Source organism: Myxocyprinus asiaticus, chromosome 49 (assembly GCF_019703515.2).
Source record: "Myxocyprinus asiaticus isolate MX2 ecotype Aquarium Trade chromosome 49, UBuf_Myxa_2, whole genome shotgun sequence".
In the NCBI taxonomy this organism is placed as follows: Eukaryota; Metazoa; Chordata; class Actinopteri; order Cypriniformes; family Catostomidae; genus Myxocyprinus; species Myxocyprinus asiaticus.
The window spans coordinates 24,954,478-24,970,565 of record NC_059392.1 but is presented as its reverse complement, the minus strand read 5'-3'; the positions used below and the strand labels follow the sequence as shown (position 1 = coordinate 24,970,565).

At 39.0% G+C, this 16,088-nt stretch overlaps 1 pseudogene; it reads right to left on the bottom strand.

The window, feature by feature from the left end:
- Window positions 1-1,889: 1,889 nt before the first annotated feature.
- LOC127438099 (sentrin-specific protease 7-like) overlaps window positions 1,890-16,088 on the bottom strand; it is a 57,856-nt pseudogene continuing 43,657 nt past the window's right edge.

The window sequence follows — 16,088 nt, the reverse complement described above, 5'->3', positions numbered from 1 at the left end:
TTGCCTCAATGGATGTTTTGCATTAACCCAGCTATCCAACCGCTAAACACTTCCACAATAAACTCCATGGAGACTAAGATGCGGTTTATGAAGTTTTATCATGCAAAGTATGAATCTACAAAGAAAAGAAAATATACAAATGTGAATTTCAGATATAAATTACATATTAGGAACTATGATGTATCAGTATTCTTAATACACAAGATAAAGGAATGATTAACAATGAAATTAATTTCTATTTTAAGAGCATAGATACATATTTTGCAGATATGATGAGTAGATAAATGATGAAATGACAAATATGCTGGGACATGGATTCATTGACTGCTACATTAGCACAGAATTGCTAACCCAATCAATCATCACACATAAAACACCAAAAACATAAAGTGCTCATAATAATGACAAAACATTCTTAAACAAATTCACTTACAGACATTGCATTTCAAATGGCTTTTAAAGGTAAGATGGAGATGGATGACCGTAACTGCATGCCGCACATTACACTGCTGCAGCACAGAACAGTCCTTGACAACTTTGTCTTAGAACAGGAAACTCAATTCATATTATAGGAGTGTCAAAATAAATGTGTCATAATAAAAGTCTTAACTCAAACTAAATTCAAATGTCCAGCACAATGAGAGAAAGAGACGGCACCCAGTAGTGGCCCGCTTTAAATCCCATTCCCATCCAATCACCACCCATCTGCTACAATCAGCACCATGCGTACACTCACCTGACACATCCTAGTCAGTTCACATGCAACCTTACTCCTCCATGATGCATTAGCTTTATAAAGGACTCTTTACTGTTACTGTATACAAAAAACTCCAGAATAATTGTACTAATTATATGTTAACCAGAGTAGTTATATTTTTAAGTTTTGTTCTACAACCTAAATTACACACTTTCATACCTCAAACGTGAATTTTGAAGCCACAGTGTTGGTATAAAAGTTTGTTGCTAACGAGTTGCTAGATAAGGACTACAAATATCACAAGCATGTGATTGAACATGTGAGTTTTTTTTCTAGCAGCTTGTAAGCAATATACCTTTTAAGAAACACAGTGGCTTCAAAATTCATGTTTGATGTATGAAAGTGTGTAATTTAGGTTGGAGAACAAAATGCCCAATGTTTACCACAGACCTTATTTTACACATGAATCAAAAACTGCCATTATATAAACAATGGCTCGAAAATGCTAATTGTCTTCCTGGTTTTTGGACAACAACCTGAACAGCTCTATTACCTCCCAATTTTATAATCTTAATGTAAACATATCTTTACTGTCATATATATCATCATATAGCTTGAGAAACTTTATTAGATTTCAGTCAAGAGATTTTTTTTTCGTCAGAAATTTCATTTTAGAAATTCAAATATATGATATAGGCCTATAAATATAACAGACAGACAGGCTAGCTAAGGCCACGTCCACACAAATTTGTTTTAGTTTGAAAACGCATCTTTTTTCTCTAGGTTTTGGCCTTCCGTCCACAATGAGACATTGTTTTTGACAGCAAAAACTTAGCTTTGCGAAAACGCTCTCCCAGGTGGATAAATTTGAAAACGGCATCTTCGCGTTGTAGAGCGGACAGGGAAAATGGAGATATCTGAAAGTGATGATGTATTTGTTGTCATGTGGCACAGTCATGTGATCCCTTCAGCCCAAAACAATCAAGATGGTGACCCATGTTGTAGCAGCATTGTTGAGCAAAGGCGACGGGAAGTTTATTCGGAATTGCTGTCTGGCAAAGAAACACGAGAACAATTGTGTTTTAGACCGTACATGGAATGCCAATTTTTCGTAAGGGGATTTAAGAGTTTTTATACGTTTCAGTGTGGACAAGAAACTTTTGGAAAATGCTTGAAAGTGGCAGTGTGGACAGAGAGCGTTTCACAAAGAAAATGCATTTTCAAATGTATCTGGATTAATGTGGACGTAGCCTAAAATGTAATGCCTGTATTGTATCAACTTGAAATTGTGTTTGTTTATTTGTTGTAGTCTATGAGAATACAAATTGTATTTTCTTGTAATTAAAATTTTTTATTGATTCAAAGAAAAAACACAACAGAGAAAAACACAACATATACACACCGAATCAACATTTAACTTTTAACCCTCATTAACATCCCTCCCCAAACACCAACCCCACCCTACCCCAAAGAACACCCTTGCGGTCACATAAAATAATACACATACACACACACACACAAACAATAAAAATAAATAAAATAAAAATAAAAAAAATACAATATATAATAAACATGCATAATTAAACTAAACGTCTCCCTCCTCATCCCTTCCCCTAGAGTCCTCCAAAACTGCCAAATACCTACCCCACTTCCAGAAAAATATGTCTTCCAGCCCCAGCCTTTCATCTATCATCTTCTCATAAGCCGCCACCCTCCCCATCTCCGCACACCACTCTGGAAATGGTGGTGCTCCGTCTGACTTCCATCCCCTTAAAATAATTTGTCTGCCAATCATCACGCCAGTCAGAACCCAATTTTTTATATATTTGTCCCCTGAATTTATAACTTCCCCATTGCCCAAAATGCAAAGTCTGGGGCAAAGTAAAATTTTAGTGCCCAGAATGTCACGCAAATAATTCAGAATCTTTAACCAAAAATCTTGGATCTTAACGCAACCCCAAAAAACATGGGTTGTGTCTCCAACATCTGATTGGCACTGCCAGCAGGTGGGTGTGTCTTTAAGACCAAGCCTATATAATCTAGAGGGGGTCCAAAAAAATCTTTGTAAAATCTTAAATTGCGTAAGGCGAACCCTTGCATCTCTAGATGCAGACTTGACATTTTTCAGAATCTTAGTCCACACTCCATCCTCCAATACCAAATTCAAATCTTTCTCCCATAATCTCTTAATAGAAGTTAAAGCTCCATCCCCCATACTCTGAATTAACAGGGAGTAATACACTGATGCCTCACGACCTTTTCCAAAAGCCACAATCACCTCTCCCAAAGCATCTGCCTCCTTAGGGGGGTGTTCTACTCCCAAAAATAGTACAACGCAGGTGGCGCAATTGTAAATACCTATAAAACTGAGGTCTGGGGATCCCAAAATGTTGGACCAAGTTTTCAAACGATCTCAACACTCCACTTTCATATAGGTCACCGAGTGTAGCAAGCCCCTTCACAATCCATTCTGGCCAGCAGAAAGGGGACTTGCCAATACATAATCTTGGGTTCTGCCATATGCTCGAGGCAATATTTAAATAAGTGTCCAATTTGAAAAATCTGGACACTTTAGTCCATACCGAGTGTAAATGCAAAATAACGGGGTGTAACTTAACTTTTCCAATTAGTTTGATAGAGATGCTTTGTAATGGCGAAACAGGGGCAAGAACTGCCTGTTCAATAACAAACCAGGGAGGGGCTCTCTCAGGTGGAAGTGACCAATGAGCCAAATGTCTGAGACTGAATGCATACTAATAAAACAAAATCTTGGGTAGGCCTAGCCCACATTTGTCAATCGGCCTATGCAACTTATTAAAATGCAATCTGGGACATTTATCATTCCAAATGAAGGACTTCGCTATGCTATCAAATTGCTTGAAATAAGAGAGGGGGACATCTACAGGGAGAGATTGCAGCAGGTAGTTAAATTTTGGAATACAATTCATTTTAATAACATTAACCTTCCCAATCATAGATAAATGTAATGAAGCCCACCTGCCCACATCGCTCGAAAATGTTTTTATTAAAGGGTCAAAATTAACACTAACTAAATCAGACAAATTTGCTGGGAATAAAATCCCCAAATACTTAATGCCCTGTGTGGGCCATTGAAAGGTGCCCGGCTGGAAAGCCGTTACTGGGCAGTACGCTGTCAGAGCCAAAGCTTCGGATTTAGACCAATTAACTCTGTATCCTGAGAACTTGGAAAAGGAATTAATAATTCTGTGGAGGCAAGGCACAGATCTAGTAGGTTCAGATACAAATAATAAAATATCATCTGCGTAAAGCAGAAGCTTATGCGCAACACCTCTCGCCACCACCCCTGAAAAATCATCCACCCCCCTTATCGCGGCTGCTAATGGTTCCAGGGCAAGACAGAACAATAAAGGGGAAAGAGGGCAGCCCTGCAGGGTGCCCCTATCCAGAGTAAAATAATCTGAAATTAATCCATTTGTTTGTACCGCTGCTACAGGGTGTCTATAAAGTAACTTAATCCAACCAATAAATGTACTCCCGAACCCATATATTTCCAAAATCTTAAAAAGATAATCCCATTCTACCATATCAAATGTCTTTTCGGCATCAAGCGAGATGACAGCGACCAGAGATTGATCATTCGCTACTGACCACATGATATTGATGAGACGCCTGATGTTATCAGAAGAGCTACGGCCCCGAATAAATCCCACCTGATCTATATGTATAAGAGATGTCATAACCTTACTTAATCGGTTAGCCAAAATTTTTGACAATATTTTTACATCTAGTTGGATCAGGGAGATTGGATGATAACTTTTACACTCGCTTGGATCTTTGTCCTTTTTAAGAATCAGACTGATCCGGGCTTGTGTCATGGTTGGAGGAAGCTTTTCATGATTCAGTATAAACTTCTAACAAAAGTGGAGCCAGTTCTGTAGCATAGGATCTAAAAAATTCTGCAGCAAAACCATCTGTCCCCAGAGCCTTGCCAGTAGGTAGGGACTTAATTACCTCGTCAAGCTCCTCCAAGGTTATCTCAGAATCAAGAGAGTTTTTTTGCTCAATCGTCAGTTTAGGAAGATCTAATGGTTCCACATAAGTTTCTAATATCTTCATCAGTAGACGAAGACGTGGAACTATAAAGATCAAGATAGAACTCTTTAAAGGCATTATTAATATCAATGGCTGAGGTAAAAATTTCACCACCAGCAAATTTCACTGAGTGAATGATAGAAAGAGACTCTCTCTGCTTTATATATCTAGCCAAAAGCTTCCCTGCTTTGTCACCCAACTCAAAGTATGACTGTCTTGCCCTGAATAACCAAAACTCCACTTTCCGCGACAAAATAGTATTATATCTATATTTCAATCGGGTCAATTCTCTGAGGCCATCAGATGACATACGCCGCTTCAGCTCTGCCTCTGCACTTTTAATATTCTCTTCCAACTCCACAAGTTCTCGTGCTTTGGATTTTTTGATGGATGAGGCGTACTGTATGATCCGACCTCTAAGTACCGCCTTAAGTGTCTCCCAAGCCACGCCCACAGAGAATACTGAGGACCAGTTGATCTCCATATAAACGTTGATTTCAGTCTTTAACATTTGTTGGAAATCAGGATTTTGCAAAAGGGACACATTAAAGCACCAACTATATGATTTATTTTTCTCTGTTTATGGCAACATCTCCAAACTCACCAGGGCGTGATCTGAGACTAAGATATTTCCCATTGAGCAATCAACAACAGATGAAATGAGGGATTTGGATATATATATATATATGGACTGATGAAAACAAATTTGATGTGGTTCAAAAGTCTCCATAAGACCAAGATTTTTACACATCCTGTGAAGCGTCAATGTTGCTCTAGGGGGTTTACACACTTTTGCTTCACTGTGATCAAGGACTGAGTCCATCAATAGATTAAAGTCTCCTCCCAATATTATATCATGAGGGGTGCCAGTGGCTTGCAACATCTCTTCAAGATCTATAAAAAAAAAGCCCTGATCATCAGTGTTAGGCATGTAAATATTAGCCAAAATCAACCTTTGCCCTTGAATTTCTGCTAAAACAATAATGACTCAATGACCTAATTTATCTTTAGTCTGTTTGAGACATTTGAATTGTAAATGTTTATTATTCAATGTAATGACTCCCTTGATCTTACTTGAGAAAACATGTCCACCCCATATCTTCCCAAATTTTTCAGCTTCCTGCGGGGAGAGATGTGTTTCTTGAAGAAACACTATATCATGTTCCTTACATTTAAGAAAAGTAATAACCTTCCTTCTTTTTATGGGGTGCACCAACCCATTTACATTCCATGTGGAGAGAGACAATCCACTCATATTAACATTTGACATTTTGATATAGTAGAAAAAATCAATTGTGTGTCAAAAACTAAATTATACAGACCACATTCCCCATTAGTGAAACAATCAAACCCCGAACTTCTCCCCGAACAAAACAAACAGAAAAAAGAAAAACGTGCGCATTAACCCCGCGCACGACAGCGCCAACCGGCGACAATCCTTCTAAACTCAAAAGCTCCATGAACGTCCATGAGCATCCAAGACAACTTTGCCATCAGATTGCTCAATTTTGCCTCACAAATTTGTGTGGCAAAATTACATAACAGAAAATACTTTGTAAAATAAACCCCAGCCAATAGGAAGAATGAACACAAAGAATGTGTAGATTCATTCACAGAACTGTCTCAAAGATGTGATCTTCCACAAAACAAATTCCAGCTGATATAAAACCGTTCAGATTCCTCGGACAGACAAACAAATGTTCAGTGAGCCAGCTGTTATGAGTTCAGCGGATGACGTAATCATTCCAATGTCCCGTAAAAATATTCAAAAAAACAAACTCCAGCCAGCAGGAGGAATAAGCACGAAGAACGAACAGATTAATCCACAGCTCTTCCAAAGGAGTGTTATTCAACAGAACAAGCTCCAGCCGCTAGGCGGAACCAATACAAAAAGAAACAAAACCGGCATCCCGGTTCCCCGGATGGTCGAGTCAATTCACTCGGAGGCCGCATAAAAGTGTATACCATGACTTACACAATCCGTCAACTTTATAAAAGACATCCTTTGTGTGAGCATGTAGATATTTTGCGGTCATCCGTAGTGTCCACTCTCAAACTGGCCGGGAACTTCAATGCAAAAGTCATCTTTCGTCAACGCAAAAGTTTCTTTAAGGAAAAGTGTTATTCACAAAACAAACTCCAGCCGCACGGCGGAGCCAATGCAAAAAGAAAAAAGAAACCAAAATGACACCCAGCTTCCTCAAAAGCCAGAGTAAGTACAGTGCATCCGGAAAGTATTCACAGCGCTTCACTTTTTCCACATTTTGTTATGTTACAGCCTTATTCCACAATTGATTAAATTCATTATTTTCCTCAATTCTACAAACAATACACCATAATGACAACGTGAAAGAAGTTTGTTTGAAATCTTTGCAAATTTATTAAAAATAAAAAACGAAAAAAATCACATGTACATAAGTATTCACAGCCTTTGCCATGACACTCAAAATTGAGCTCAGGTGCATCCTGTTTCCACTGATCATCCTTGAGATGTTTCTACAACTTGATTGGAGTCCACCTGTGGTAAATCACATGAGAAACAATCAATGTATTACTCACCCATTGATTCAATAAAAGACAGCCTGATTGGGACATGTAAATACTTTGCGACCGTCCTTCGTTTCTATTCTCAGTTTGGCCGGAAACATCAAAGCAAAAGTGATCTTTCACTGATGTAAGAGTTTCTTACATTCCTTGAACCGATCGCGTTTCTCTCGTCGAACTCGCAAAGTCCGGGAAAAAGAAAATATTATGGTTTGTCCAAGAAAGCTTCCCTTTGATCCTTGCCTGGCGCAACACAAGATCTTTATCGAATGATCTCAGAAATCTGGCCAAAAATTGATCGGGGCATGTATCCCTCAGCAAATCTGTGAGCTCGCTCGATTTCCAGCTTGTGGCCTGTTATGTCGAGCAGACTCGGGAAAATCTCGTCTAGGAATTTCAACATATCTCTTCCCTCCTCATGCTCAGGAATTGCAACAATTTGAACGTTATTCCTGCGGCTTCTATTCTCAAGATCTTCAAGCTTTTCAAGGAGATGTACCAAATCAACTTTGGTCATGGGCGGATTAGCGGTTAATTCCCTCTCCGAAGATTCCATAAAATCGATTCTGTCTCTCAACATCAGTCACTCTTGTAACTAACTCAGAGAATTTTATTTCCATCGCCGTAATTGATCGACGAACTTTCTTATGATTTCACCATCTCATACGAATTATTACAAGTTGTCATGAGACTGCAACCTGGTCTCACAGGTTGTAATAATAGTAACACCATGAGATGGCAAAATCGTACAAGAATTATTATGAGTAGTCATGAGACCAGATTGCCAATTAAAATTGTCATGGTGTGCGAATAAAAAAATAAAAAATAATATATATATATATTTTTTTTTTTTTTTGTAAAATTATGATTTTTGGGGTGAAATATGACCTGGACATGTTCTTGACAGATTTCGTGAAACAGTTGAAGTGGGTTTCTAGCTTGCTTTTGTGGTGAAGAGGGGCACTGATTTTCTAACAGACACACTACTGTGGGTCAAACCCCCACATTGCACAAGGTTTCCATTTAATGCCAAAAATGTTAATTCTTCCCTGTTGTGCATCCTATTAATCACATATGTCTAAACCTATAATTATTTTCTTTGGAAACAAAACCCTAATCAGCACTGTCTGGCCATCAAACTTTCTTCCAACTAAATACTAAAAGCAGCACAGCAGGGGTTGATGATGCCAATACAGTGTATTCACTTACTTAAATTTTTCCATGTTTTTTATTTTTCGCACAAATATTTAATTTCTTTTCATCGCTTTCTGCTTTTACAGTTTTCCATTATTGAAAAGCATCTTAAAGTACACCAGGTGCAAAAATACTGGACAAATAAGGTTTATGTTTATTATTATTTTAGAAGGCCAACTTGGCTCTAGTCAACTCGTACAAACAAAACAGTCTGCAGAGCAATGCTCTGTTTCAATTTCATCACAATCATTCGTGTTCTCCTCTGCCTGCTCTGGAAAAAGTACTGTTTTTATGCTCTCTCTTTCTTTAATGGACCAAATAACTGCATTATGGGAGTTCCAGTACTTAACCCAGTGGAACACAATGCTTGTTTGTAGTGATGGCACTATTGGTTGCAGCTGTGGCTGTCAGGGATACTTTTGCATGAGTGATATTCAGTCAAGTTTGAGCATCATCATGATTGCATTAGGAAAACTGTTGGAATTTAAAGGGACCATTTACCCAAAAATATAAAAATAAAAAAATACAATAATAATAATTCTGGCATTGTTTACTCGTGTTGTTGCAAACCTGCATGCTTTCTTCCATGGAACACAAAGTGAGACGCTAGGCAGAATGTTAGCCACAGTAACCATTCATTTTCTTTGTATGGAAAAAATATGCTTTTTGATCCTAACTTATTGGTCCTAAATATAATCAGAACTTAAGCTAATTTTGAATATTTTTTTTTATATTGATTTACAATATGATAAACAATGCTTAAGGGAAAAACCTTATTGTATTTTAGGTTTAATAAGAAGCAACTGAAATCCAATTCAAAATATTCAGCTCCAAGTAAGCTACATTTTGTGCAAAAATCAATAAAATTTCAATAGTCACATTTAAAAGGCATTTTAATACAAATAAATACAAATGTAAAATTATAAATATATCCATTGTTAATGAATAATTTTTTTTTTTTTTTTTAAACAAAGCCCTAACTTTTTGTTTTACTTGACACTCTGGTCTGCCCCACCCCCTGTCTCCGGTACAGCTGCAGCACCAGCTCCCGTAGCTCCTCCCTCTTCCTGCGCACCTGGTTCCATGGAAACCAATGCTCCAATCGCAGAAGAAGTTCAAAGAGCATTACTGGATTCTGAATGGAAAAAAGGCACAAAGAAGCCTCGAGAATCAAGGACCATTTGGCTGCTGGAAGTCAAATGGTTAAGACTGTGGGCTGCTGACACCAATTTGCAGAGTACACAATATGCAAGATTAAAATGAGTGCGTCCCAAATCATAGTACATTGAAGACAGTTTTCTAATACTCCAAAATTACAGTGCATTGTGACATTTTGCAGTGAGGTGAAATGCACTGCCCATTTGAAAGTGTCTCGAGTGTTTGTATGTAGGGTACCTGCAAAAAGCTCTCCACATACTGCAGCAGGTACAGGCCACAATCACTGCCGTTGTCATGCATTGGGACCCTGCAGAGACTCCTGCTTATTTTTTCATTTGTAAACGCACGAGGGGTCTATTTCCTAACCTCCCATTCTACCTGCAGGTACCTGAGAGAGTCCCGACAACATTAAGAGGTAAGTTACAGGGGATCTACTCTCACTGTAAATCTCATAGTCTTTTAAGGCGACAAATTTAGCTCTGTCACGTATATCACTCAAACACAGTTAAACATAGCAGTCCAAACAAAGCACGTACTCGCGTAACAGTGTATCTGCTGGTGGTAAGACAGCTTGAGAGTCCATTACTAGAATACAGGGCCTGCGTTTGAACCAGAGAGAGAGATTTAGAGATATAGACAACTAGTGGACGAGATAACCAGATAAGCGGATTCCTGGAAGGAAAACCATCTCACCTGAGATGCACTCTTTTAACCCTTGTGGCTCACAACTGTTTTGTTCATGGTCAAATTTGACCAAAAACCATAAACTTGTGTCCTCTTTACAAGAAGATTAAAAGAGGTGTGAGTGTAAGGGTTGGGGTTTTGGTTATAAGCCAAAATGTATGCAATAGTCTTGGAATTTTTTATCAATAACGATATATATCACAATATATAAATTAAGGAAGTCATTCAAAAAAGTATGAAAAAAAATTAAAGTTTCTTTTCATGAATTTAAAATATGGACAGTACAAAGTAATGAAATGTAGACAATTAAAATAGTATGAAAATACTATTGAATCTATTTTTTCATCTTAAGGGTTCTTTTTTTTTTGGTTAAACATTATAGGCCCTATTGTAATAGCACTATGCGTAAAGCGCAGCGCTATGTGGTACGTCATACGCGCAAAGTCAGTGGCCATTAAGTTTTGATATTTTCGTGGAAGCATGCACCAAGTCTAGGCACAAATCGGTTAGCGAAACCGTGCTCACAAAGTGCTAATGGGCTGGGTCAAGTGCAATTTAATTTTCAGGTTTTTCTCCCGTTATCGCACCCTATTATATATTCGTCTGCATCCTATTATATATTCAATTTCAAGTCAAGCAACTTTCGATATAAATGAAGACAGCCCATTCATAAGAATTTGGTAGTGTAAATTGGCTGTCTATGCAGTGCATTCCCGACTCTGTTTGTCGCTGCCGCTGCTCCAGACTGCGATGTATGTGTTGCATGTTCTCTTTTGGCCTCTATGGTAGTGTTGGCTCTCGTTCTGATTTTAGACTTTGCACAGAGGTTAGAAGAGCTTCTCAAACATCTAAGCACAATGACCTATTTCTCAGGAAAATAGCAAATTACGCTTTGCGGCAATTCATTAACATACAATGCACACCCACAGTTTGAGCGTGTACACCCACAGATAACGCAAACACTCCCACCTATGCCCACTTGCACTGGCAAGAAAACTGTGCTTAGAATTTGTGTCCTCACAAAAATTGGATAAGACATAGAGAACGGTTGTTGCGCTTAGCGATGTGCCTAGTGTGGGAACAAAATAGAGCCCTATATGCGTTTGCTTTGATTTTAATTAATCTTTTTTTATTAGCAAGCTCTTCCTGTCTAAATGTAAAGTGATTGGAACCAGAGGTTGACAATTTTTCATCATTTACAGAACTGCCAAGTGACAGTGAGAACTTTTTAATGCAAAATAATGCAAATGTAATTAGTGACAAAACAAATTAAATAAATAATAATAAAAACATTTATAATAAGACTATGACTGAAATTTTAGATAAAAAACTCAAACTCATCCATGTGACAGATAATGTTTATTTGTAGAGCAACATCTGATTGGAATGCGCATTCTTTACCATGCAGCGGCGTTTTGCTTAACGACGATATAGGCGATAATCAACGTATTTTACCATTTAACACATTTATAACAGTATATCTGTTTAACCAGTATATCGCCCACCCCTATGTGTGTGTGTGTAGTGAGAGAGTGGGCATTACCGGTAGGTTGTGAGTTTTAAGCCCACTGGGTTTCAATCTGTTGCCCTTTGGTTGCTGCGAGCTATCTGGAAATACAGAACACAAACACTTTGAAACAAATGTTACTGGACCTCTTTTTTTTGTATTTTTTTATGAGAATCCACAAAAACCACATGTATGCATCGACAATGCAGAAAATGATCACCAAACAACTGTATCAGAGAATATGTGTTTGTGTATGTATGCATGTGCGTTTTCCTGTTTGACCTGTTTGACATTCCCCTGCAGAGCTCGCTTTGGCTGCCAGGCACCCTGCCCAGGACGCGTCTTTGCCTCTCCACTCTACATATTGGGGTAGTTCCAGATCGGCAAAACAGATTACTACGAGGTACAAGTGGGCCCTGGACAGAGAGTAAACAGAGATCAGGAAAACACAGAAAACAACAGAGGAAGTCAGAGATCGGTTAAAAAGTTTTGTGTTTGGATTGACGAAAACATCCTGTATATATACTGGGTAAGGTACTGCTAATGGTTAGGGATGCATAAAACAGACATATTTCGACAAGCATATAAAATCAACTACATCGAAATCAACTTGTCAGTGTGTTGCCTGAATAAGTAGTCAACTAATTGGAAGTTCTGAATATATAAGGCTGTATTTTAATTAAACTAAACTCGATCGGGTTTACATAAGACGCTGTAAGGGGGTTCGAGGGAAAGGAGGAGGCGAGAACCGGCTTGAGAATATAAATAATAGTTTAATAATAAACTTAAACAAAAACACACAACCATAAACACACACACAGTACAGCTGCCTGTAATTCTCTCTCTCTCGAACCGTCGTCCCCGGCCACCTTTATCCCTCGCGCGCCCCATCAGGCTGATTGGGGACCGGACGTGCGTCATTCCAGCCCGGCCCCGCCCTCCTCGGCTCTATCAAATCAAATCAAATCACTTTATTGTCACACAGCCATATACATAAGTGCAATGGTGTGTGAAATTCTTGGGTGCAGTTCCGATCAACATAGCAGTCGTGACAGTGATGAGACATACACCAATTTACAATAAACATCAAATTAACACAACACAATTTAAACATCTGTTATACATAATTACACTCAACTTAAAACATCAAATTAACACAGCACAATTTAAACATCTGATATACACATAATTACACTCAACAATATACAAATAATAACATACACTGTACAGTATACAATGCGCACTATATAGATACACATTATTCAATAAAAATAAAAAATAAAAATATATAAAAAAGTATATATAGTAGTAAATATAGAATGTACAGTATTGTGCGATACCGCCTGATGGTAGCAGTGAGAACAGAGAACAGTCTCTGATGATCCTCCGAGCTTTTTTCACACACCGCCTTGTATATATTTCCTGGAAGGAGGGAAGCTCACCTCCGATGATGTGTCTGGCAGTTCGCACCACCCTTTGCAGTGCTTTGCGGTTGTTGGCGGTGCTATTGCTGTACCAGGCGGAGATGCAGCCAGTCAGGATGCTCTCTACAGTGCAGGTGTAGAACCGTGTGATGATGTGGCGGTTCATTCCAAACTTCCTCAGCCGTCTCAGGAAGAAGAGGCGCTGATGAGCCTTCTTCACAACGACTTCAGTGTGGATGGACCATGTGAGTTCCTCAGTGATGTGGACACCCAGGAACTTGAAGCTGCTGACTCTCTCCACTGGTGCTCCATTGATGGTGATGGGACTGTGTTCTCTGTCTTTTCTTCTGAAGTCCACCACAAGCTCCTTTGTCTTACTGACGCTGAGGGAGAGGTTGTGCTCCTGACACCAGTGTGTCAGAGTGTGCACCTCCTCTCTGTAGGCTGTTTCATCATTGTCAGTGATCAGACCTACCACCGTCGTGTCATCAGCAAACTTAATGATGGCATTGGAGCTATGTGTTGCCACACAGTCATGTGTGTACAAGGAATACAGTAGTGGGCTGAGAACACAGCCCTGTGGGGCTCCAGTGTTGAGGGTCAGTGATGAGGAGGTGTTGCTGCCTATTCTAACCACCTGGTGTCTGCTTGACAGGAAGTCCAGGATCCAGCTGCACAGCGAGCTGTTTAAGCCCAGAGCCCGGAGTTTCTCATCTAGCTTGGAGGGCACTATGGTGTTGAATGCTGAGCTGTAGTCTACAAACAGCATTCTCACATAAGTGTTCCTTTTCTTCCAGGTGGGAGAGAGCAGTGTGTATTGTTGATGCAATGGCATCATCAGTGGAGCGGTTGTTGCGGTAAGCAAACTGCAGCGGGTCAAGAGAGAGAGGCAGCACAGAGCAGATGTAATCTCTGATTAGTCTCTCAAAACATTTGCTGATGATGGGGGTCAGAGCAACAGGACGCCAGTCATTTAAACAAGTTATTTTTGATTGCTTTGGAACAGGCACAATGGTGGATGTTTTAAAGCATGTGGGGACCACAGACAAAGAGAGGGAAAGGTTGAAAATGTCCGTAAAAACACCAGCCAGCTGGTTCACGCACGCTCTGATGACACGGCCCGGAATGCCGTCTGGGCCCGCGGCTTTGCGGATATTCACCCGTCGGAAGGATCGGGTTACATCCGCTACAGAGACGGAGAGTGAACTAACCTCTGTAGCTTCGGCTGCGAGAGCTCTCTCCGCGAGGGCGGTGTAATTTTCCTCAAAACGAGCATAAAAAGTATTTAGCTCATCCGGGAGAGAGGCAGCGGTGTTCATGGTGGAGTTTTTATTCCCTTTAAAGTCCGTGATGATGTTAATTCCCTGCCACATGCAGACGCGTTCTACCGTTGAAAAGAGCTAGATGGACGAAACGAAACGAAACTTAACACAATGCAGGGGTCCCGAGACGTGTTTCTAAAGGTTGAAATATTTTTATCCCGATACGCTGTTAAAGGAATATTCCAGGTTCAATATAAATTAAGCTGAATTGACAGCATTTGTGGCTTAATGTAAATGACATCAAAAATTATTTTGACTCGTCCCTCCTTTTCTTTAAAAAAGCAAAAATCGAGGTTACAGTGAGGCACTTATAATGGAAGTGAATAGTGCCAATTTTTTTAGGGTTTAAAGGCAGAAATGTGAAGCTTATAATTTGATAAAAGCTCATACATTTATTATTCTGTTAAAACTCATGTATTATTTGAGCTGTAAAGTTGTTTATATTGTCGTTTTTACAGTCATTTTAGAGTTTTAGTGTTTGTTGACTACATCATCATGGCAACAAGTTGTAAAATTGGCTATAACTTTACACAAAAAAGGTTAATAAGCAAGTTTATGTTAACAAATATTGTTTACGTCTAGTGGCTATACTTTTGAAATAGTATTTTAACGTTTACGGATTGGCTCCATTCACTTTCACTGTAAGTGCCTCACTGGAAATGAGGGGCAAGTCAAAATAATTTTTTGTGGTAATCAATATTAATGTGGTAGATTAAGCTTAACTTGTATTGAACCCGGAAAATTCCTTAAATGCATGTGATTAAACAGTAAAATCTATACATACAATAAGGCCTGGTAAAAAGTTTCTAAGTCAGTTTTAATGTGACTTTTATATAACAAAAAGAAAAAAGTGGAAATGTCTTGATACAAATTAACCCTGTATAATCTAGTCAACCTCATCATTGTTGGATGACTGTTCAACCATTGTGACTCATCGGTATCTCGACTCAAAGTTCTGTTGTACTGTGCATATGTCAGAGTGTCCAGATGCATGTACGAGTGTGCGTCCTAATGTGGCCATTTGTTTTTATGAGAATACAGAGTACCAGGCCCGGAATTCCCTGTTCTTTCCCAGTCTGGCATTGTATACTCGTTGCACTGATTTATCCTCTCGTTCATAAAGCTTGCTCTAACTTCCCCTGTTTTCCTCAAAAAACAAGCAGAGCAGAAAATCTAAACTGAGCTACCTCTTCCTTCTTGGCCATAAGAGCAAAAGAACAGTCTGTAAAGTGTGTTTAGGATGTCATAACTATTTGTGAGGATTTGCAAAACGTTCTGATGTTAAGTGCACAGCAGGTTGGTGGTCTCTTAACTCATTTTGCATCCTTGTTTTCCTATCAAGGAAAAAACCCAATCTCTCCTTGTGCTCACAGAAGTGTTCATGGGTAATTTTATCAGGAGAGTTGTCCCTCTAATAGGGTGAAAGGAAAATGAACCGCTGTTTGGAGTGGCTTTTCTGGCTTTTACTTTTGCGTGTGTGTTTT